We start from the raw sequence: 24,836 nt of genomic DNA on the forward strand, positions 1-24,836 counted from the left end.
TAAACATATATTTCTATGTATATTAGTATGTTTCTATAATAAGCTGAACATGTTTATATTGTCACCAACCCTAATTAATTAGCATATAGATCATTCTAGTCTTCTCCCCTTGCTTACTGTAATCTGCTCCGACAGCAAGAATACAGGCTCCTGCCATCTGCTATCTGTTATATATTTTTCACTTCTTGTACAAATGTATTTTGGTTTTATAATTGTTAACACATGTCTTTGTATAAAACACCTTTAATAACTACAGCAGTACTTAGGTACAGTTCTTTGTCTTTAATATTACAAATTTTACTCCATTTCTAAGATATTTTAATCAACACCTTTTCCCGTCAAATACAGTCACATACATTTGTAACAGTCTTTATTCTATCTTTAGATTTCTCAAACTCTTAAATTGTTGTTCTTAACCTGGGTACATTGGATTTCAGTCTTTTTGCTGTAAAATTCTGTGAGTTTTGACAAATGCCTAGTGTCATGTATACATCATTTGAGTATCACACGGAATAATTTTACCATCCTAAAATATTGTCTGTGTTTCACCTAGCTAAACCTTCTTCATTGCCAAATGCGTGTACTGATCTGTTTACTTTCTCTACAGTTTTGGCATTTATAGAATGTCATGTAAATGGAATTATATACATCATATAGACTTTACAGACTGGATTCTTTCACATAGCAATACGCACTTAAAATTCATCCATGTATTTGCATCGCTTAACGGCACATTCTTTTTTTCATCACTGTATTCACTGTATTCCATTGTATAGGTATACCACAGTTTATCTGCTCAACCACTGAATGGCATTTTCATTGTTTCCAGTTTTTGTCTATTACAAATTATATTGCTATAAACATTCATGTGTAGATTTTTGTGTGAACAAATGTTTCAAATCATTTGAGTGCATTCCTAGGAGCATGGTTGCTGGTTTTTAAGGTAAAATTACATTTAACTTTGTGAGAAACTCTAAAAGTTTCTTCCAAAGGACTGTACTAGTTTGCACATTCAATGGCAATGAGGGAGAGTAACTCACTATCAATGAGTAAGAATTACTCATACTTCTCATTTTTGCCAGCAATTTGAAGTATCAGGGATTTTTTTTGTCATTATTTTTTTACTTTAGCCATTCTAATAGGTTTTTAGAGGTATCTATTTGTTGTTTCAATTTGAATTTTCTAGTGAAAAATGATGCTGTTCATATTTTCATATTCTTAGTTTAAATCTAAATATCTTCTTTGGTGAGCTTTTTGTTCAGATATTTTGTCTGTTTAAAGTGACATTTTAAAATATCTATTATTGAGTTCCAAGATTTCTATGTTTTAGATACGAGTTTTATTTATCATATATGTCTTTTGCAAATATTTTCTCCCAGTCTGTGCTTTGTTTTAATTCTGTTAATAGTGTCTTTCACAGAACAGAAATTTGTCATTTTAATCAATTTCAAACTGTCTTTTTTTCTCTCTCTTTCTTTTATGGATTTTGTGCTTTTGTTCTTGTCTCTATAAATGTATCAACAAACCTGAGGACACATTTGATTTCTTTTCTATTTTTTTCTAGAAATTTTATAGCTTTGGATTTTACCTACAAGTCCACGATCAATCTTTGAGTTGATTTTTTATTCAGGTATAAGTTCTGGGTCTGAGTTCATTGTTTTTGCATGTAAGCTTCCAAATGTTCCATAACAATTTGTTAAAAAGTCTAACCTTTTCTGTTCAGTTGTCTTGTGACTTTGTAAAAATTTATTTTACTACATTTGTGTGAGTTTAATTTCTAGGCTTTTCATTCTGTTCCATTAATCTATGTGTCTAACATTTTACTAATGCCACATTTTCTGGATTACTGTGCTTTATAATAAGTCTTGAAATAAGGTGGTGTGATTCTTCCAATGCTGTTGTTCTCCTTTGGTATTGTGTTGAGTATTGTAGATGTTTTATATTTCTATATAACTTATAAAATCCAGTTTGTCAACATACAAAAAAAGCCTTGCTGCAATTATGAGTGAGATTGCATTGAATCTATAGATCAAGTTAAGAAGAATTAATATTTTAACAATATTGTGTCTTCTCATCTATGAGAACAAAATATTTCTTCATTTCTTTAAATCATCTTTGATCTTCCATCAGCATTCTGTTGTTTTCAGTATATTAGATGTTAGATAAATAAATAGATAGAGATAGATAGATAGATAGATAGGTAGATTTATCTCAAGGTACTTTCATTTTTGGTACTATAGTAAATAGTATTTCTAAAAATTCCAATTCCAAAAATTTATTCCTGGTATACAGGAAAGCAATTAATTTTTATATTTGATCTTACATTCTGTGACACTGGTATAATACCTACGACTTCTACGAGGATTTTGTAGATTTTGGGGGGTTGCTACATAGATAATCATGTCATATTCAAATAAAGACTCGAAATAGATTTTGAATTTTTAAACTTTAAATTCTTGATATTTTTACATTTTTGCTTTATGTGAGGATGTAGTATTGTCAGTAGTATTAGCAGCAATGATAATAACAATAGTCAGAACATATAATACTTACTAGGTTCTAGCACTATGCAAAATGCTCTTTATATGTCACTTTTTCATCGAATTTCTTCCATTCTCTGATCTGTGCAGTAATTATTGTGATATATAATCAAGTATCAGGCTGGAAGAAGACAATGTATGTTACCACTTGCAAGTGAAAAAATATTTGCATTTTTGTCTAAGAATTATTCTGAAAAAAAGTCCAATTATTAAACCTCCACAATCCTTCAGTTCTCAAATATGGGTGCTAAATATTAACTCATTTTAATTAATATATATTTTATTCATTCAATAGCCATTTTCCATTCCAACTATTTTTCACGCTTATTAAGATATACATTATTTTCTATTTCCAAACACAGGTTGGTTACCAGTTATAAATACAGACATTTTTTTTTTTTGAGATGGAGTTTCGCTCTTGTTGCCCAGGCTGGAGTGCAATGGCACGATCTCAGCTCACTGCAACCTCAGCCTCCGGGGTTCAAGCAATTCTCCTGTCTCAGCCTCTGGAGTTGCTAGGATTACAGGCATGTGCCATCACCCCCAGCTAATTTTATATTTTTAGTAGAGACAGGGTTTCTCCATGTTGGTCAGGCTGGTCTCCAACTCCCAACTTCAGGTGATCTGCCCACCTTGGCCTCCCAAAGTGCTGGGATTACGGTCATAAGCCACCGTGCCTGGCCAAATGTGGACATTCTCAACGTTTTTATTCTAGCCTGGCTTGACCAAGGTACTTTAACTTCTTGTCAACATAAATGGTTTGAAACTTTAGAAAATTAAAAACCTGTTTTTTATAAATAAGCTAAATTATACCTGTTGCTCTCTAAACAGAAAAGCACAAGGGACATGACCTTAAAAGTATTTAAGAATACATACAAAATGCTTATTGTGTGTGCTGCTGAACTTACAAGTGATAAGTGGGAAATGCCATTTAAAGCAATGGTGCTAAAGAAAATTGTTAATTAAAAGTAAATTCGGACCCAAGAAGCACTTTTCCACAAAATTATGACTGAAGAATCACACTTCTAAGTTTGTTCCTTAGTATGTAAACTATCTTCCTGAATAGATTTCCGGGCTTCAAGAAAGTGTGGCTTTTCATTTTGCAGTTATGAAAAGTATACTAATACTATGCCCATTAAACACAGGGATTCCTTAAATATTGATTTTCTGGTTGTCAAGGGAGGACACAATAAAGTCACCAGCAACTATTTATAACTGGTATAAATCTCATTCCACTAACTCAGATATACAAGGAATATAGCTTTCTTTATTTATCTATATAACACAATTTTATTTTTATATTCAGCTATTATTCTACCAGGGTAGCAGAAATCCAGTTATAATTAACTTAGTGTACCCTCATTTCTCATTTATTTCATTTCTTACGTTTCTGAACTCTGGTAATCTTAAGTAGTGCCAAGGTAGTAGGTGTGGTGATTGGGGCACATTTGGTGTTGACATCTGCTGAGAATAGTTTTAAAATTCCATCCTGTTTGTCTTCCATTATTATTCTACATAGGCTATTGTTGAGTTATTGAACTTCACCTCTGCAATCCCTTTGGGTCCAGGAGTCTTACTCTGATAATAATAGATTCTACATAGTCACATATTTGAAGAAGGAATTACAGAAATAGCAAACAGAAGAAAATCAACAAAGAAAATAAAAGTACAATATTATTAGTTTCATTGTCTTTTAAAACAGAACATGTAAATTAAAGAGAGGTGTTGGCCTTCTAAATTATAAGCTAATCATAGAAGATGAACTGTAAGGGGTCCTATGTATAAATTGGCTGGCTTTATGTTTTTGTTAGATAAAAGACAAAAAGTACATAAAGTGACATGACAAAGGCAAAAAAAAGCAAAACAAAAAAATTACCCTCTCTACATATATTTGCACACACACACACATATATACTTACACACACATATCATTCAACAGATATCTATTGATTACTCACTGGAAACTAGATCAGGGATACAAAGATGAATGATGCATGACTTTGTCCTCAGAGAGGGTGAGACATATGTTTATCAAATAGTGTAATGAGATTGGTTTGAAAAGACAGACAAGTCAGAGATTAAGAGAACATTATTAGTCAAATAGACCTGCATTCCAATTGGCACTATGTAATTTAAATATATATATAGATAGGTTGAATGTATATATTTAATACATAATATATAGATATATATCTATATAGATAAATATATATAGATAGATTTTATGTATGTATTTAATACATATATGCAAACACACACACATATTATATATATATATAAATAATTTTTTTGAGTCAGAATCTCACTCTGTTTCCCAGGTTGAAGTGCAGTGACATGATCATGGCTCACTGCAGCCTCAAACTCCTGGGCTCAAGGAATCCTCCTGCCTCAGCCTCCCAAGAAGCTGGGATTACAGGCATGCACAACCATACCCAGTCTAATATTGTTAGTATAAATACAGTCTGGAGATATTTATTAATTAAAACTATGTCTTATTGTTGACAAAGAGGCCAGCTAACAATAAAAACATAATTGACCTTAACATCCTCAATGAGACTGAGGCTTCCCCTTTTCAGAATTCTGACACTTTGTCCAGGCAGGGAGACTGGTTATGGAATACAGGGTCAAAGTTGCAGGATTCAGAACCCAAAAGAATCCACAAAGCAAAAGACTCTACTCTCCTTTGGAAGTTCCATTCTCCAACCCACATCATCTTGTATTTCTCCTTTGCAAATCCCATCTTCAAGGCAAGCCCCCATTTTACCACGGGGAGAATCTGTTCTTGAAATCACGAATTGTCTTAGCCATCATCGGGGCAATCTACTTTCACATGCTGCTGACTGCCTTCGCCAAGTGGGTACTGCTGATGCTCAGGAAGGCACAGACCAGTCTCTGAGGCGTGAGGATAAAGCTAGTGCTCCTTCTGATGCTGTTGGAGGAAGTGTGACTGCTTCCTGTGTGATATGGGTTATCACTTGCAAGTGGTAACATACATTGGCTTTTTCCAGCCTGATACTTGATTATATATCACAAAAATCTACTTTTGCTGACCAGCTGCTCCTCTTGTCCCAAACTTCTCTTACCCCCTTCAAACATGTTAAGGTGGTTTGGCCACAGAGTTGACAGAGTCAATTTTTGCTTGTCAGCCCTTGGGCTAACTGGCATGTGGAGATGAATATCTATTCATATCAGCATTCACAGCCTCTGCTCTCAGGCATCGTGAAACACAAGTACATCTCCTGATAACTCATGATCTTCCAGCCTTTCATGGAAGTTTAAAGTTTTGATGACAGTGAATTTTTATTAATTGATCTGTTTCTTCAACTGGTACATGATTGTATTTCTGTAGGTGATATAACTGATGAGGCATACATCTCTTCAAAATGGGTTTTAGAACAAAATAGGAGATTCATTCCACTTCAAAGATTGAATTGATGCTTTTAAGTATTTGAATGCAAGGCTGGTGCATGCTCATCATTTTGGAGGAGTGGGATATTTAGAACCGGAACATGCCTGAAGGTTAGAATTAATTCTGTGTACAGTAGATCCAGCTTCTTCTTCTTCCCAGGGTGAAGAGAGTGATTTTCACTTTGGTTGGAAGGAGGACATGAGTCAAGGAGGTGGATGGAGGTGAATGGCAATCAGCCTGTGTCCTGAGAAATGGAATGTCAGGCGATACTGGTATGGGGACTCTTTTCAGCTTGGCTGGATGAGCTTCAAAATGCTGCAGGTTCTCTGACTTATTTTTGTTTATCTTAGGTAATTTCTGAACTGATCCAAATTTTACTAGTGGTTTTAGAATCATTCTTTCACCTTTTTTTTCTAAGTATAGTGTCTGAATTTTTCATGGTCTTTTTATTTTTCTTCTAAGACTAGTCATGGCTGAGATACACATGGTGGGCTCCTCAAATTCATCATCCATATCTGCTTCCTCAAATTCATGTAGGAGTCTCACTGGCTATCAATCCAAGCAATCTCCAAGAGGGGTAAAACCGTCTCGATGCTGCTGTCCTCTCTTTCTTTCTCTTTCTAGGCAAGGGACACTAGAGGGTCATTTCTATTTTGTGTCATCTTCTGAGGGTGGCCTTTGGTTTTCATCTTTGGAGGGGGCCCATGTGATTTCTCACTGATCAAAGCAGAACTTCTCATCAGTCTTGCACTCATGAAGTACTTTTTCTTATGGAAAGGTTTTGCTTCTTGCTTTGACCCACAGCCCCTTCTTGGCTGACCCTTGATCTGTCCTAAAGGGCATTAGTGTGGCCTTTTCCAGGTTTCTGGTGTAGAACAATGGGTCCTCCTCCAGGAATCTCTAACAGTCCCCAGACAGCGGTTGAGGACTGATAGATGATGGGGTCTGAACATGGCCATAATCAGAAGATTCCTGGTCTGAAGATAAGCTGATGAAGGTTGATGAAACCGCATTCTTTCATTTCTCTTCTTCTGACTTTGAGATGCTTTGGAGATGCTTAATCTCTAAGAGTGTTCTGTGTTTTTTCTGTCTGTGGTCTCAGCTGTCTGACTGGAGGCTTTTCAGTTTTCATTTCCTCCTCCTTCTGAAGAGCAATCCTGTGACACTTTCTGGAGTTGCTCTTCTTCAAGTCCAGTTCATCAGGTTTACTGTTCCATTGCACAAGAACTTCTTCCACTGTCACACAGAATCTCTGGCAAAGCTCCTAAAATGCTTGTAATTTTCCCTGAAGCTATTCACTATTATCTCAACTCCAGTCTCCTTAAGGATGTCTACTATAATAGACAAGGTAGAGAGTTCTTTCAATTTTTTCTATAGCTTCTAAGGGTACAGGTTTGTGGCCATGGCACCTGCAGCTTCTCCACAACTTGGAGCACCAGCTCCACCACCACCACTGCACTGGTATGGCTGCCTCACGAGAACTGGGCTCCTGTCTCATCCTTGGGTGGTAGCTCTGCTCTCTATGTGTGCATCCTATGAGTGGCCTTTCTGGTGTGCAGTCCAAGACAGAGTGAAGTCCTATGTTAACCCTGACCTTATAAATCCTGACCTCCACCACCCATGCCCCTACTTTTCTCTGGAGTGAAGAGCCACACCCTAAGTTAGACCCATTGGTGGTCCACATAGGATCCCTAGGGTCAGCAGGAATGAATCAGTAGCAACCACTTTAGCTTGAGTGCTACACACTGATGGTCAGCTATTTTAATTTCAATGGCAACACAACTTGAGGAAATAAGTTATGTTGTACTCGTTATACTGATGAGGAAACTGAGGCTCAGAAAGCTCAAATTAACTTACATATGGTCACATAGAAAAAGCACAGATAAAATTTAAACATAGTATAGGTCCAAAGTGAGCACATGCCTCCAATAGGTGTAGAAATTGAAAGTGAGGGAGAAAAAAATTAGTCTAAAATCAAATAGCTTAGCCTCAGACAGTAAAAGTTCATGTGTCTAGTTTTCTTCCAAAGAAATGTCTGCTACATGGGCATCAAATAAATTATTCTTCAATGAATGAATGAATGGTCATTTGCTCTGATGACCTGTCCATCAGCAGTAGGTCTTGAGTCAGACCAATCTAAGACACTATCTTTTAGGACACTTACTTTCTTCCAAAAGGGCTAAATTAGGCTATAACTATTACTACTAATGATAACAAATAAATATTCTCAATTAAAAATTTCAGCATTGATTACATCTCATTTCATTAGATAAGACTAGATTACATCTTACACAAATCTCCAGCACTAGTGCTACACCTACTCTAACTTCTTGTCCGAAGCCAGAAAACTCTGTGGTGTATTTTCCTTGATATTTTTCTTTTAAATAGAATATTTTCATAGAGCAGTTTTAGGTTCATAACACACTTGAGAGGAAGATACTGGGTTATTCCTTATGTCCTTTTATCACACACATGCACACACTGCCCCACTATAAACATCCTGCACTAGAGTGGTACAATTGCGATGGTTGATGAACCTACATGTAACCCAAAGACGATAGTTTGCATTAGGGTTCACTTTGAGGATTGTACATTCTATGAGTTTTAATAAGTGTATAATGAAATATCTCTGCATCATAGTACAATTCAGAATAATTTCACTTCTCTAAAAGTCCTCTGTGCTTTGCTGATTTATCCTCTTCGAATAACACTATATTACTTCTTAGTTAGTGCAACTGTCCAATTTTCCCCTCCTGTCACTTGTATCACTGTTGTCATTTACTCCACTTTTATACATACATTATGCACACATTTTGGACACACATTCCACTTTTTTACATACATACCACAAATATACATATATTTGTTTTTATAAAAGTGGTGAAAGAAAGGTGAAAGATTGTATTCACCTTCACTTATTTCTTCTCCAGTGCTCTTCTTTTCTTTATGTGGGCCTGAGTTTCTAATCTACTTCAATTTACTTTTTTTCTGAGGAGCTATTTTTTGTGTAACACTTCATGCAAGGCAAGTCTACAGAAAACAAATTCCCTCAATGCTTATTTGTCTAAGAAAGTCCTTGATTGTCCACTTTTAATGGATAATTTTGCAGGATACAGAATTCTAGGTAGTTGGGATTTCCTTCTCCACACTTTAAATATTTCACTTCACTCTCTTTTGCTTGCATGGTTTCTGAAAAAGAGATGAATATAATGCTAAAGTTTACTCTTCTTTAGGTAGGTGTTTTTTGTCTGTGTCTTGTTTCAAGATTTGTTTTCTTATCTTTTATATTCTGTTGTTGGAATATACTATGACCAGGTATACGCTTTTGTTTGTTTGTATTTTGCATTTATCCTGCTTGGTGTTCTCTGAGCTTCCTGAATGTGTGGCTTGGTGTCTGACATTGATTTAGAGAAATGTTCTGTCATTATTGCTTCAAAAATTTATTAGGTTCCTCTCTTTCCTCTTTTTCTTTCTTTCTTTTTTTTTTTTTTTTAATAGTACATGCATATTACATCTTTTGTAGCTGGCCCACAGTTCTAGAATAGTCTGATGTAATGTTTATTTTTCAATCTTTTTTCTTTACTTTTCATTTTTGAAAATTTTTAATGGCCTATCTTAAAGTTTAGAGATCATTTCTTTAGCCATGTCCAATCTACTAATAGACTCATTCATTCTTCATTTCTGTCACACTGTTTTTGATCTCTAGTACTCCTCGGATTTTTCTTAGAATTGCCATCTCTCTGCTTACATTACTCACTTGTTCTTGCATACTGTCTACTTATTCCATTGATTCCTTAGCATATTAATCATAGTTATTTTAAATTCATTGTCTGATAATCCCAACATGTCTGCCATAGCTGAGTTTGGTCCTGAAGCTTGCTTTGTCTCTTCAAACTGGCTCCTGTTTTCCATTTTCCTATAATATGTCTTGCAATTTTTTTTGAAAGCTGGACATGATGTACTGTGTCAAAGGAATTCTGGCAAATATGCTTTCAGTAATATAGTGGTGAGGTTTGTGGGGAGGTACTGTGATTAGGTATTAGTTATATAGTGATCCTATGCCCCCTTGGCTGTTAACTTTACAAATGCGTTTCCTTTTATTTTGTTCTTCAAAGCCTTTGGTGGGACAGGATGGCTGGAGGAGCTGAAGTTGGGTATTGTTCTTTCCCACAGGCTGTTTGGCTTTCTTTGCTTTTCTTTTCTTTCTTTATTTTTTTTTTAACATCCCAGTAGGGAAGGCATTAGTAAAATAGTTTCTTTTGAGGGAAAGCCTTATTAAGAATAGAATGCTCTGGTGTATTTCAAACTGGACACTTTTTCCTTATCCCTTCTGGAAACATATGGGAATTTTTCTCTGATTTCACTATGACAACCTAGCAGAACTCCGGTAAGTAAAAATTATAAAATGTGGCCTCCCACACCCCCATCTGCAGAGTCATTAACTCACAGACTTGTCCACATCAGGCCTCCGGCAATTTGTCAATTACAGTTTAAGTTTTCCTACTCCAGTACTACCTCAGCAGTCAGATACTTCCTCACTGTCTACTATCTTTGATCCATTTGTGTTTAATTTCATTGAGAGTCCTCGCATAACATGCAAGTTATTTGCATTAGGGAATTTAGGTCAGTTTATCTCATGTCTGTGTGTTACCTCGACAAAGACACTAAAACACTGCTTAGATGACTAGGGAAGACATCAAAGAACAGTTCCTCAGAGTTGACCCCATGTTAGCCCTGAGCCAGAAGGGTGCATGGCCTGCTCAGTACAAAATCCAGAAAGACTAGGATATGTGTGCTTGGTGATAGTAGGAATGGGTGTTACGGAAAGGAGGGAGGAAACACTGAAGTAATTTATTAAAATTCTAGAAAGTGAGGCTAGGTCCAAAATGTGGAGGAAGCTGGGTAAGCAAAGCAATGGGAAGCTGTCAAGGTTTCACTGCCTACTCACCACCCCATTTAAGCAACAGAACAGGATAAGAGTCCATATTTTCCAATGATAAAACTAAGATTCTTTCAACTATACTGTATTGCCTCAAAAATGGTTGCATTTTGCTTTTATCTCATTTTAATGGCAACAGCACTGCCTGTAAGAACTGCCCATTTGTGTGAATGAGTGATATTTTCAGCTCCGGTCAGTACATTGGGTTGTATTTATATATGTGAGAGCCTAACTTTTCTAGTGTCCTGGGCTTCCCACAAGTGAGTTCACATTCAGAAGGCTCTGATGTTGTACCCAGGCAAGTTAGAGAAAACACCACACTTTGAGATGAATTAAGAGTCCTTTATTAGCCGGCGACCGAGAGATGGCTAACGCTCAAAATTCTCTCGGCCCGGAGAAGGGGCTAGATTTTCTTTTATACTTTGGTTTAGAAACGGGAGGGGGGTCTAGTTAAAACAATTTTACAGAAATAACGTAGGCAAAAAGTTAAAAGGAAAAATGGTTACAGGAAAGTAAACAGTTCCAGGTGCAGGGGCTTTAAGACTATTACAAGGTGATAGACTCGGGGCTTTGGGTGTTATCAATCAGACGAATTCCTAGGAATTGCGGATATAGCTTGCCACAGTATCTTATCAGTTAATTGCATTCTTGATGTGCTGGGAGTCAGCTTGCACAAGTTAAGTCCTTGGGGAAGGGGCTGCCAGTGAAAGAGCCAAGATGGAGTCTGTCTGGCTCTCTTAGCTAAGGGAGAGTCAATTCAGGTGGAAACAAGCCTAAAAACAGGGTTAGTAAAAACAAGGTTGGGCATTACATTCCCCACTTGTGTTTTTGGGGAATCAAATTGTTGATTCCTCAGTTATAACAAGGGGGTTATATTGAGTCTTAAGATACATAAATTTGACAGAAGCTATGCGTTGTTTTACAAAATTAAGAAACCAACTTAATATACAAGGCCCAACAATTAGACTTAATAGTAGGATGAGGAGGGGTCTGGCCAACTCAGTGATTAGAGTAGTTAGCCATGGGTTCCAGTTGAACATGCTTTGATACCAGGGGATGTTATTTTTTTATTTTTGTTGGCGCCTATGTAGATTTTCTCGCACCTTTTGGAGTGTATATTTTATGACTAAGAATGGTGGAGGAACAGTTAAATCAACTTTGTCAGGGTGTTTCTGGAACATAGGGTCACCTAGATCAGTTAAAGGCCTGATTGGCTTAGGTGGGCTCCATGAGACCAAAATTTTCTTTCGGATGGTGAAGATAGTTCCAACATCAAATCCTGAGATATAAAGTCTCAATCCCAATCCCCATGACATGCTGTAATACCATTGAGCTGAATTAGGGTCATGGACAGTTATAGTAAGAGGATTACAATTCTTTTTAGTACATGATTTAGGATGAGAAGCACGAGTTATGGAATGAAGATCTGGTTGATTCCCCAGAGTAGGTGGCTAAATTTACACATGTCCAAGCAGGGCAGAAAAACTGATAAGTATCTCGACAGCTAGCGTCAGGGTGATTTCCAGGACAGAGGTAAAAGTTAACATTTTGGAGTCCTTTTTCTGCACCTTTGGAGCTTCCATATCCAGTTTGGCTCCCAGAGCGTCCAAATCCTGCTGCAAATCGACACTTTCTGCTTCTGGGACCGGCAGATTGTGTTGCTCTTCGTGGGTACGGCCTGGCTCTGGGAACAGTAAACATAAATCAACTGCAAAGGAGACTTCCTTGGAGGTACCAGCCCTCCAAGTGGTGTTTGCAAATACATGTTCTGTTGTGAAAGAGGTGAGGAGAAAGGAATAGGAAGGCACAGAGGACATAACAGGGAAAAACAAACAAGTGAGGTAGATAAAAGGAATTAATCTAATGGCTTCACCGGACTTAGGCGCAGTTTAAAGGGGCCTGACCCAGGCCTGGGGACCCATGTTTTTAGTTGGGCTCTGTTGGCCTTTTTGATGCAGGAGTGATGAATCTAAGCAGGAATGCCATCCACCTTCAGAGCCATTGGAGTTGAGAGGATGACGGTGTGAGGTCTTTTCTAGGCAGGAGTGAGTTCTTTTCTCTGGACCTTTTTAACAAACACCAGGTCACCTGGCTGGAACGAATGGCAGGGCCCCATCTGTTCATGAATTGGATTGGGATGGGCTTCTCGAACAAGTGGCAGAACGATATCTTCTACCTGTTGGAGAGACTGTAGCTACTGCAATAAATTAGTTTGTGATATTTCTGCCAAATGGACATCTCGTAGCTTAGGCAAGATAGGCAGCGCCCGCCTACACATGATTTCAAAAGGTGAGAACCTAGCCTAGTAAGGGGTATATCTTACTCTCAGTAGGGCTCAAAGAAGGAGACTTACCCAATTTTCACCCATTTTTAAGATTAATTTTGTAAGAGTGTTTTTTAGGGTGTGGTTCATGTGTTCTACCTACCCAGAGCTCTGGGGCCGATAGGCACAATGGAGCTTCCATTGAATGTTCAAAGCCTTACTGACCGACTGAGCTATGGATGAGGTGAAGGCAGGTCCATTATCAGACCCTATGGCAGCAGGCAGCCTGTGTCGAGGGATGATTGTATTGAGTAAAAACTTAACTACCATGCTGGCAGTTTCGTTTTTGGTAGCAAATGCCTCAGTTCATCCGGAGAAGGTGTCTACTAGTACTAGAAGGTATCTATACCCAGCCCAGTGTGGTTTTACTTCTGTAAAGTCAATTTTCCACTTTTCTCCTGGTGAGTTTTCTCAGAGACGGTGGCCTGGGCTGGGTTTAGGACCTTGCTTGGCATTTACCTGGGCGCAGGTTGTGCACCAGAGAGCTGCTTGATCTGTTTTTGATAGCCTTTTCTGCTGAGGTGAGTAGTCCACGCTCCTGGTAGATGGCTCCATGTACATGCATAGTAGCAAAGGCATACCTGCTGTCAGTGTAAACGTTAATACGTTTATCTTTACCCCATCGGAGAGCCTGAGTGAGGGCGATCAATTCAGCTTTTTGTGCTGAGGTGTTTGCTGGTAAAGCCTGAGCCCACAACACATCTGTCTCCGTGGTAACAGCTGCACCAGCCTTTTGTACTCCCTGCTCGAGAAAGCTGCTACCATCTGTGAATACAGTGGCATCCACCTTCTCTAGGGGCACATCATGAAGGTCAGGTCAGCCAGTTTTGGTAGTTTCTAACAGTTTCTGACAGTCATGGATAGTAGCTGGATTTAAAGACCTTGTGGGAGAGAAAGTCAAATGAGGCTGGTCTAACAGTAAACTGATACTGTAGGATGCGAGCATTTGACATCCATTCACCAGAAGCACTTTGAATTAAAGCGTCTACGGCATGAGGAGCCATAAGAGTTAAATTTTGGCCCAGAGTCAACTTATCAGCCTCTTGGACTAGGCTTGCTGTAGCCGCTACAGCTCACAGACAACTCGGCCATCCGGAGGCCACAGGATCCAGTCTCTTAGATAAATAGGCCACTGGGCACCTCCAGGGTCTTAAAGTCCGGAGTCTCAAGCCCTTTTAGCAACACCCTGTCTTTCATGGACAAACAGGTGAAACGACTTTGAGATATTAGGGAGGGCTAAAGCAGGGGCTTCAGTTAATGCCTTTTTTAGGTTTTGAGAAGTCTGTTCTTCTGTGTCTGTCCAAATTAATGGGCCATTTCATCCTGTACCTCTTGGGTAGTCACCATTAATATTTTTGTTTGTCTTTTGAATGTTTTATCAGCGGCCTTTTTAGCTGCCTGTGTTGCTTGTTTGTTTTTTAAACTCTCGATTATCAAAAACATTTTAGGCTATTTCTGAAAGCTGACTGATATTCATTCCAGCAAATCCCTCCAGTTTTTGGAGTTTTCTTTTAATATCTGGGGCTGCCTGAGCCACAAATGCCAAATTAAGAGCATGGCTATTTTTGGGGGCCGCCGGGTCAAAAGGGGTGTAAATCCGATTGGAGGTGCTCTAAAAATGCTCCTGGTGACTCATCGGGCTCCTGGACGACTTCCGTCGCCTTAGACAAGTTTATGAGTTTCCGAGCGGCTCCCTTAATACCCACGAGGAGATACCGGTGAAAACCGTCCAACGCTCTCCCTCCACTTGAGGAATTTAGGTCCCAATTGGACCGAGTAGAGGGAAAAGCCTCCTCTAAGAGGTCTCTAGCTTCCTCCTCCAGCCTATTGGCTGATGCAAGGAAGTGCTTTCTGGCCTCTCTTCGGATACGCTCCCTCTCCTCCAAGGTAAAGAGAGTTAAAAGGAGCTGTTGGCAGTCATCCCAGGTGTGTCATGGGTCCGGAGTACGGACTCCATCAGTGAGGTCAAAGCCTAGGGCCTTTCAGAGAAAGGAGGATTATGGGCTTTCCAATTATACAAGTCAGAAGTAGAAAAAGGGACATAAACCAGGAAGGAGGCTGAGCGCTCGTCACCTGGAGGGACTTGTGCCTCTTTTAGTGGTAGTAGAGGGGCTACTTCCTCCCGCCACGGTCGCAGTCAGGAGGCAATGGGTGGCGAGCCTACAGGAGATGTCGTCGAGGAAACATGAGACGACCCTAAGGGAGGAGGCTGGTTGTAATGCGGTGGGACTGGGTGAGGGAGACTCTCCTATTCTTCAGAGGGGGGCAATACAGGGGGAGCTGAACCGGCTGAGGGTTGAGGCGAAAACGTGGCCTGGCTCAGGAAGACTTTGGAGGTTGAATTGTGAATGGTGCATGAACAGATCCATGGAGGAGGATTACTAATCAAACTTAACCATTCATCTATGTAGGGAAACTGATCAGGGTGGCTGGGCGCTTTGGTAACAATCCACCACATGGCTTGAACAATTATAGGATTCAACAACCCTTCAGAGGGCCACGCAACTCCAAACTTTGGCCATTCTACTTCACAGAGTGTCCGGAGCTTGCCTTTCTTAAAGCAGACTCCATAATCCTCTGAGAAACCAAGAGAAAAATTTTTTAGCATACACTGGAGAGGGCTCCAACCCTTACAGGGCTGGGAGAAAGTGTTTCCCATTTTTTGTTAGTATTATTATTATTTAAAGGCAATTCAGCAAAGTCTTAAGCAGAGCTATCAGATCCAACACGGGCAGAGAAACTCTTTCCCTTGAGGGGCTGGAGTGTCGGAAAAACAGAATTAACATGATCAGAAAGAACACAAAAACCACAACAGCTAATACCATTTGCCACATTGCTGTAGCTTTAAGATTGAGGGAGGGGAACTAGGGGCCAGCCCGAGGTCTTCCAGGCCCGTTCGATCTAGGCGTTCTCCCTCTTCATCTTCCTCTAGACCTTTATCCTAAATATTTTTGATGTCTCCACGATTCAAAGGCAAACAGTTCAAATTTAGCTTTTTCCTTTATGGGTTCAAGGAGTGAGAGCAGAGCCAAGTCTTGGAGACGCTGAACTTGCTGTCGCACTGGAAAACAAGATGTGTGGGATAGGGGGGCAGGGACGAGGGGAAAAAGGACCACTCGGATTGTCCTTAAGATGAGAGAGTAGCCACAGGGGAACAGAATAGGAGTCTAAACGAAGTAAAGCACAACGGCAGTATGTTTCCCTACACAAGGTCCTATTTAAGGGCATAGGAAAAGTTACAGAATGACAAAAAAGGTGAGCAAGAAGGTCTGCAGGGTGGCTGTTTTGAACCCACCACCAGTTCAGTTTAGAAGAGGACCAATCACTAGGACGTGGGGTATGACAATCTAAATACCTGCAACCTTCATGGTGCCAGAAATTCCAATCAGGTGAATGTTTTCCACACTCTTTTCTATAACAACACCTTACTTGTATGTTTTCCACACTCTTTTCTATAACAACACCTTACTTGTTTATGACAGAAAAGACAAGACTGTGGTGGCCAGTCTAGACGATTGATGAGAAATTTAACCTCTTGTGACAAAAAATCAGCACTGAGGACCCTGAAGAAATTTTTACCCAGATGTTGTGGACAATATCGACGTCCTGGCATGTCACACTTTGACAACTATTAAACAAGGCAACAGACACCGAACAAAACAATAAACATAAAACAAACAATTGACCCTAGGGCATGTAAACAATTATGACAGTTTTCCTGTTTTACCTTCTTTATTAGACCAACAAGGGAAGGGGGTCCTGTGATGGGATCATTCAGATGCCTGCCTGGCCGCTCCCCCGAGGGGACTTGGGCTCCTCTTAGCATTGGCAGGCCTGTATAAACCCCCGGCTCAGATTAAGCTATGTCTGATGCTGCCTTAAGCCTTATGAGGTCACCACGGAACCGCAGGTGGAGCCCACTCGAACTCCGTAGCTTTCGCCATGGAGCTACAAACTGGAAGACAAACGCAAGCCTTTGTCTTCCCACATTCACACACCATTCACAGAGTTTATAACAGCTTTTTTTTTTTTTCTTTCCTGGAGATTCTCAAAGGAACTTGAACAAGAGAAAGATGAGAGATAGAAGAGAGAGAGAGAGAGAGACAGAGACCGGTCTGCCAGAAACCAAGCGTCCTGGGTCTTAAGCTAATTCCAAGGGAGGGTCCTCATCAGGACCACTTCCTACCCAAACCAAGACACAAAGGAGCCTACCAGAAAACCAAGGCTCAAGCCACTAGTGTCCTAGATAAACGGGCTGACTCAAAAGAGGGACACCCTCATCAGGGCCGCTTCCCTCTTGCCAGAACCAGAACAAAGTCAAATCTGACCTACCTGACCCCAGGGTGAGAAGCTGAGGACTCAGATGTTGAATTTTAGGGCACTGACACGGTAATCAATCCGCTCTCCTCTGGAAGATGGTCAATCTTCGGGGACCTGAAAATTGTTTCCTCAGGTGGCGCCCCCGCTCCGAGCCGGCCGTCCTTCCGGGGGAGTCCGGAGCAAAACTAGCTCTTGCCCGGTGGCGTTAATATCTCGCTGGGGCCTCCATTATGTTGTACCCAGGCAAGTTAGAGAAAACACCACACTTTGAGACGAATTAAGAGTCCTTCGTTAGCCGGCGACCGAGAGACGGCTAATGCTCAAAATTCTCTTGGCCCCAAAGAAGGGGCTAGATTTTCTTTTATACTTTGATTTAGAAATGGGAGGGGGGTCTAGTTAAAACAATTTTACAGAAATAAAGTAGGCAAAAAGTTAAAAGGATAAATGGTTACAGGAAAGTAAAGAGTTCCAGGTGCAGGGGCTTTAAGACTATTACAAGGTGATAGACTCAGGGCTTTGGGCATTATCAATCAGACGAATTCCTGGGAATTGCGGATATAGCTTGCCACAGTATCTTATCAGTTAATTGCATTCTTGGATGTTCTGGGAGTCAGCTTGCACAAGTTAAATCCTTGAGGAAGGGGCTGCCAGTGAAAGAGCCAAGATGGAGTCTGTCTGTCTCCCTTGGCTAGGGGAGAGTCAATTCAGGTGGAAACAAGCCTAAAAACAGGGTTAGTAAAAACAAAGTTGGGCATTACAGTGAAATACCAAATAGATCCAGGCAAAGGCTTGGCTCACAAATGGGATTGGATTATGTTTGTAATAATTAGTAGCGTTAGTGCATCATGTATGGCTAATAGAAAAATTTGGAATAAACTCTTGGAATAAATGGTATGTACATTAAGAGAATTACATCCAGAAATAAAATCCCAGCACCACCAATTACCAGTTCTAAGCAACAACAAAAACAAAAACAAACAAATAGACGAAAAAAAAATCATGAAAGTGATATGCTCCTCGAGTCTACTAAAATGAATAAAATGATAATACTTATCTTCACTTCCCAGAGCCTTTAGTTAGTGATAAGTAAGATATATACCAGGAACCAGATTTTTTTACAATTTCAAATCTGAAAATGAATAAAAATAGCATTTGCCTTTCAACTAGCTGCAGACTTTGAGTGAAAAAGCCTTTCCAACAATTTAGCTTCCCAACATATTTCTTCATCATAACCAAAACTCCCTCAAGGGCAGGTGCCCTATGCTGCCATCTCTGTGTGTGGCACAGTTCAGAGCACCAATGAAGTGCTCAGCAAACATTTTCAGTCTAAAATAAATTGAACTTAAACTAAGATACAGAGACAGGGACGATATAATATTGATAATTTATTTAATGAAAGCAAATGGAGTTAATTATTTCTGATGTGTGGACCAATAGTGCCAGAGAGAAGGAAAAGAAAAAGTTCTAGTAAAATTAATCTAACAAGCCAAAGCATATTTATTTATTAGGAGTATTTGGTGTCATTCTTCCAACAAGCTCCAGATGCTGTGCATGAAATTTTTAAAGCATGAAATATTCAAAAATAGCACTGAAATGGTTGGGGAAAAATGTTGGGAAAAAAATTAGTGATGCTTGAGAAAAGTTAGGAAGAGCAAGACACAGCAACTTTTAAAAATTGACTTTACACCGAGAACTCTAAGGCACATGGAAAATTTTATGAACATATCTATAACTCTGTAAATTGCTGTAAAGTTAACAGCTACTTTATGTAACTACCTCCATAAAGGGAAAGAGCATTGCCCAAACACCCAGTGGCCTCTGAGCACCACTTTAGGGTAGCAACCCTCTTCATGCATGGAGGTAAGCTAATTACGCCAGGTACAGAAAAAACTTTTTTGCTTTGTTTGATAGGCTTACCATCTTTTGAATCATCCACAAATAAAACTATTTAGCTTTGCATGTTCTTTATTGTTATATAAATTGAATCATACTGAGTATATTTATATATTTTTGATATAGTAATATTTGAAAATATCATTATAGATTTATGATGTATTTTATCTTTAAAAATTAATAAATATATTTATTAGCTCTGTTCAATGACAAGGCCTGAAAATAACGACCAAGCCAGTAACAACAAGCACCGCTTGAGACAGATAAAATAATATTCTACCCAAATGAACCAAAAGGCTTCTTGAAGAAATAAATGGCCAATCTCTGGTCTAGAGTAAGAAACATACTAGGTAAGTTTGAAATGACTTGTTACATTTGAAACGTGGATGCCATCAAGCACTATGGAAAGGAAAAACATATGCAGGTCTTAGCGATTAGAAGGAGGTTGTTACTATAAGTGAACTCAGCAATCAATAACTCAGCAATCAATAAATGATTGATGCATAAGTGGATGCAAGGTCAGACAGATGAGTGGTTGAATTCATATATACTCAGTTAAATGGCATTCGAATCTGCCTTTGAGCCTGTTTCTCCCATGCAGGTTTTAAGGTCCAGTTGAGTTTTTTCTATGCAATGTTTTGAGTGGCAGCTGTCAGTTCCATTCATGTAATTAGAGCAACAGACACATGAAAAGTGAAAAATTAAAAAATAATAATAAATAAAATTACAGAAGAAAGCATGTTCTTCGTATTTCCTAATGGCTATTTGGGAAATTTTGGTCATTCGTTGTTGTTTTGCTTCATAAACAATTATAATTCTTTATGTCTGATAATATAATTTCTTGGTAAAAATTTTCAATGGCTCTGCATTACCCACCGAATATAATTCAAGCTCCTTGTATAGTTCTAATTCTCTGGTTTCTTCCTCCCTTTGCTGCTTTATCTTTCTCTTTTCACTTCACTGGCAGCAATTTGATAGCACTTTGTTAGTTTCCTGGGTATGCTGTGCTATTTCTCTTTTGAATGGCTTTACTGGGAATAGTGTCCCTTGCACTTAAGCGCTGCCCTTTGCCTCTGTTGATTAACTCCTAAGACATCTTTAACAAGCAAGACTCACTTCTGCAGTAAACTTTCTCTGGTACTTTGGTTACTGATACTTGACACAAAAGATGGCATGTGTATTTCTAGGGCCTAGCAAAGGGCCAGAAGTAGGGCGAGTATTTAACCACTGTTTACTTGTTACATTTTGTAGTTAATGGTACATAGCTTTTCCCCACCCCTTTTTTCTTATTTTCAATCAAAACAGGAAAACTTTTATTACTTCAATCAGTTTTGGTTGACTGTAAGATAATTTTACTTAAACTATTTATATATCACATACAATTATTCATAGAGTCCACATATCTATATTTAAAATATATTTAAAATCTAATTCAGATAGCTTTTTATAATGATTGTATCTATGAAGGCCAGTGTCTCTAATTAAGACAGAAAAGTCTCATTTACAAGAGCGGAACTGTAAACAAGCACATGGATTAGTATTAGGCTAATATTTGGCCACTATTTTTATACATGAGCGTACGGTGAATCTTTAACCAGAAAAGGCACATTTATATGCAACCATTTAGATAATCACCAGAAAACTTTACACTAAATAGTTGTTTTGTGTAGCACAAGATGAAGTAACTGGCTTGAAAATGAGTCTAGAAATGAAGTAAATTAAGCACATTTTTGGGCATCCTGTAGAAATGGCTTGTAATGATTTTTTCCTTGCCTTTAATTTCATACCTTTTTAAGCCCAGTAGGAAATCTCAGTTGAACTAAGTTCTTTTTTTCCTCTGGTAAAATTTATTATAATTGTTTTTATTGAAATTTGTTTTACCTCCTGAAGTTCTGAGATACTGGCCATGTGTATCAATCAAAATTTTATTGCATTATCTTGTAACCTTTTAAAATAATTGATCAGACAATAAAAATAAAAATGGACATTAATTATGTTGAGGAAAGTTTTACTTCCTTTTCGACTTGATAGGTTTTTCTTCCTCAAATGCTTTGAAATTGCTAGGAACAATTTGATGATACCAATAATAAATTTGGGGAACTAAGTTGAGTAGATATAAAATGACAAACTTAACTGCATTTATATTAAAGCACTTTTCTGCTCATCAGAACAACATGAGAAATTTAATAAGTAAACCAGTAAGTTATACCCAGATGTACTGTGTTCTACAACTGAAATAGATATTTGATGATATTTTCACCAACGTTTTATTCCAATCTCTAAGAAAAATGCTTTAGAAAAATTACTTGACTACATTCAAAAGATGTTCATTAAAATATAATACATTTTGAAAGCTATAAACCATGAATTATATGTTACCTTGTATTCTGTGCCCTTTTTAATTTCTTTTACATATTTATTAATATACATTTTTCTTTTCTTAACTGTTTTTTACAACATTTCCATTTATAGTACAAAAGAGGGTATAATCTGATTCATCCAGGAAGGTTTTAATTGTCTAGGTTTTCTCATTAATTCTTGGCTATCCTGAAAGTAAAATTAACCTTTATAATTAATTTTATACTTTATTTAAAAATTTTAAAAGAAGATGGCAATTTATTTATGCATTGGAGAATTTTATGCTAAAATCAGATGTCTGGGAGTTTGACATATTTGGGTAACCAGTGGGACATTTTTTGTGCTTAAAATTTCCTGTTTATAATATTAAAATTTATTATGTCAGGCATGGTGGCTCATGCCTGTAATCCCAGCACTTTGGGAGGCTGAGGCAGGCGGATCACCTGAGGTAACAGTTTGAGACCAGCCTGGCCAACATGGTGAAACCCTGTCTCTACTAAAAATACAAAAAAAATAGCCTGGCATGGTGGCAGCCACCTGTATTCCCAGCTATTCGAGAGGCGGGGGCAGGAGAATTGCTTGAACCCGAGAGGTGGAGGTTGCAGTAAGCCAAGATTGCACCACTGCACTCCAGCCTGGGGGACAAGAGTGAAACTCCATCTCAAAAAAAAAAAAATTATTAATATATCTTAGAGTTTCATCATTATGAGGTTATTTGGACAATTCTATCCTTCATCAACTTTCGAGTATGATTTCTGGTAATATTACAAAACACTCTCTATAGGATCTTATTCTTCTTGACTGCTGGAAATCCGGTTTTCCACAACACCAGGTATTTCTGGGTACATGCTGAAGATGACCATAAATGAAATCTAAGTACTGCTTACACCTTGACCATCCATCTCGTTCTGGAGACTGATCTTTTTTTCTCTTGGGATTCTTTGGAAGTCTTTGGTTTGCTTTGTATGATTACCTCTAGATGTTCCTAAATTGCCCTCAGTGCATGTTTATTTTATATATTATTTTCAAGCTTGGATAGATATTTGGCTAATTCACCACAATATCAGCTGAGATCAAGTTGTACCATTTGATAAAGACTCAGTGAGAATGGGAAGGAAGTAAAACCCACACATAGCTTATAAATAAATTTGACATCTTTAGGATCAAAAGGCTCAGGCATGACATTAAATATGTAGTTAATTTTACAGCAACCTCCATTCAACTTCCAAGATTAAAGTTGTGGAGAACCTACTGTAAGCCAGGCAGTGTCGTGGTTGCTGGGATTATATTAGTAAGCAAACAGATAAAAATCCATTCTCTTACAAAGCTTACATTCTACTGGGAAAATAGAAAAAATATGATAGAATTAATATACTTTTTTAAATTGTCAGGTAGAACATCATCAGTACTATCAAAACTATAACGGGTTCAGGTAGTTTTAGAGTTTCTAGGCACAGTCTTATTTTAAATGGAATGCTCGTTGTTGGACTCACTGAGACATTACATTTGAGTAAAGACAGGAAGCATTGAGAGAATTCACTGTGTAGATAAATTTGGACAAGAATGGAGGAAACAGGCAATGCAAAGACTTTGAGGTAAGATGTTGCCGTTTTTTTCTTCTAAATTGTGCTAAAATATACATAGCATGAAATTGGTCCTTTTAACAATTTTTAAGTCTATATTAACATGAAGTACATTCATGTTGTGCAAACATCATCACCATCTATTTTCAGAACATTTTGTTTTCATTTTATCAAACTGTACTTATTAACAATAACTCACCTTTATCCCCTTCCTCCAGTGCTTGGCAGCCACAATTCTATTTTTCATCTGTATAAACTTGAGTATTAGGTACCTCGTATAAGTGAAATCATACAGTGTATGTCTTTTAATGATTGCCTTATTTCATTATCATGATGTCTTCAAGGTTTATCCATGTTGTAACATGTGCCAGAATGTACTTCCTTTTTAATGTGGAATAATGTTCCATTGTATGTATTTACTACATTTTATTTATCCATTCATCTGTCAATGGACACTTAGGTTGCTTCCAACTTTCACCTATTACTAGTAATGCTTCTATGAAACAGTCAGACAAATACACATGTGGGATGCTGTTTTCAATTATTTTTACATATACTCAGAAGGTGTCAGGCTGGATCATGTGGTAATTTTACTTTTAATTTTTTGATGAACCACGACAGTGTTTTTTAAAGCAGCTGCCCCATTGTACATTCTGACCAGCAGTACACAAAAGTTTAAATTTTGACACATCTTCATTAACATTTTCTGTTTTTTTTTTATTCTTAAAGATGTTATTTTTAGAGCAATTTTAGGTTCAGAAGAAAATTAAGTGGAAGGTACAATATTTCTCATATATCCCTAGGCACACACAGGTATCGCCTCCTTCATTATCAATATCTCTTGCCACAGTGGTACATTTGTTGCAACTGATTAACCCATATTGACACATCAAAATCACCCAAAATCCATAATTTATACATTAGATTTCACTCCTGGTATAGGATAGGTCTGTTTGTAATCAACAGCTTAAAAAAAATCTGAGAATGTCAATTTCTCTTCATTTGGAAGGACATTTTTGCTAAATATAAAATTCTCTGCTGACACCATTTTTGTTTGTTTGCTTGTTTTCTTTCAGCAGTTTAAATATATTATCCCATTGCCTTGTGATCTGCAACATGTCTGTTGAGAAATCTGCTCATTATCTTATTGAGGATAAGTTACTTCTTTGCTTCTTTCAGGATTCTCTTTGTCTTTTGCTTTCAACTGTCTGATAATAATGAGTCTTACAGTGTGTCTCCTTGATTTTATCCTAGAACTTGAGCTTCTTGTATTTGTATATTTATTTATTTCCCTAAATTTGGGAAGTATTTGGCCATTATTACTTTCAGTAAGCTTTCCCACCCCTTCTCTTACACTTCTTCTTCTAGAATTTCCATAAAATGTATACTGGTCTTCTTGGTGGTGTCCCATAATGTTTTAGGGTCTGTACACTTTTCTTTATTGTTTTTTTTTTCTTTCACCTCTCAGGTT

General features: G+C 38.0%; 1 long non-coding RNA gene across 1 annotated transcript in view; it reads left to right on the top strand.

Moving 5' to 3' along the window:
• The window catches only part of LOC129057869 (uncharacterized), a 61,240-nt gene that overhangs the window by 29,930 nt on the left and 6,474 nt on the right, over positions 1–24,836 (top strand). The gene's annotated exons all lie outside the window — the stretch shown is intronic.

Source organism: Pongo abelii, chromosome 11 (genome assembly GCF_028885655.2).
Source record: "Pongo abelii isolate AG06213 chromosome 11, NHGRI_mPonAbe1-v2.0_pri, whole genome shotgun sequence".
NCBI classification, from domain to species: Eukaryota; Metazoa; Chordata; class Mammalia; order Primates; family Hominidae; genus Pongo; species Pongo abelii.